This window comes from Aplysia californica, unplaced genomic scaffold, assembly GCF_000002075.1.
Source record: "Aplysia californica isolate F4 #8 unplaced genomic scaffold, AplCal3.0 scaffold00664, whole genome shotgun sequence".
In the NCBI taxonomy this organism is placed as follows: domain Eukaryota; kingdom Metazoa; phylum Mollusca; class Gastropoda; order Aplysiida; family Aplysiidae; genus Aplysia; species Aplysia californica.
Window position 1 is genome coordinate 285,713 of NW_004797934.1, and position 1,151 is coordinate 286,863.

Below are 1,151 nucleotides of genomic sequence, written 5' to 3' on the forward strand. Positions count from 1 at the left end.
TCGTCATAGGGACAGGCCACGAGTTGTGTTCTTCTATTTCTTTTTTCTTTTGGTGCTACGAACTAAATAAAATCAAATTTAACTAACAACAAAAAAAACAAAACAATATAGGTATGGTAGCAAATAGAAGTCAGATTTTACACAAAAAAGGAGGCTTGGTTTATCATCCCGAGTAATTCCTTTTATTTTTACTTCTCCTTTGAATATTTTGTCTAAGTTCCCGCAATCTAAATGATAGTGCAGCATGCTGAAAGTGACTACAATACCTTATTCTTCACAGTAAGAAGATTTGTCTATTATGCTCACTGGCGGTCCTTCTGTGAGACTACATCGGTGGTAAAATTATACTTCATACTTCATATATCTAACTGCCCAATAAATCTATGAAGATAGATGGTGAGCTGTACTCATCCGGTGTCTCAGCATTGTATGTAGAATAGGTGTATTATTATAGTTACATATTACTATACGTATACGAGCCTTGTCTAATATTAATGTCCTGTCTAATCATATCGGTGACATCCCGGTTTGGTCAGTTGTTACTGAATGGGAGTGTCCCTGAGCAAGACACGGTGTGAAGTTTGTAGTACGGTGATACATGTATATATATATATATATATATATATATTCGGTCGCGACGAACAAAAAATGGAGACAGAGTAGGAGCAGACAGAAAGACAAAATAAAAACGGCTAGGAACGGCACTAAAAATAAAAACCATTGTCTAAGGAAGTGCATTCTGCAAATGCCAGCTGTGACTGACAGCGCTTTTGATTTAAAGCCAGGGTGCACGTTGTAAACTGCGTATTATACAGACAGAAGACAAGAACTAGAAGAGAAGAACAGAAGCACGTCATCTTTCATGCACATAAAAGCTCTAATCATCCTTTTTAATGTGCACGTCCAAGCATCAGGAAAATGACGTATTGCATTGTGTGCAGCAGGCGGTGGTTGTCGCTGCAGTTTATGACATGTCTGTCTCGCTCTGGGAGGTTCTGCAACGGTCCAACGTCATATACCCCATCCATCTTGCTGTCTCAGCTGAATTCCGATGACGGATCCTCCATCGGTGTTAGGCACTATCGGAATTTGTACAAGGTGAAACGATGGGAGAAAATTACGTGTTTTGATAGAGTAGTCTAGTTATTGAG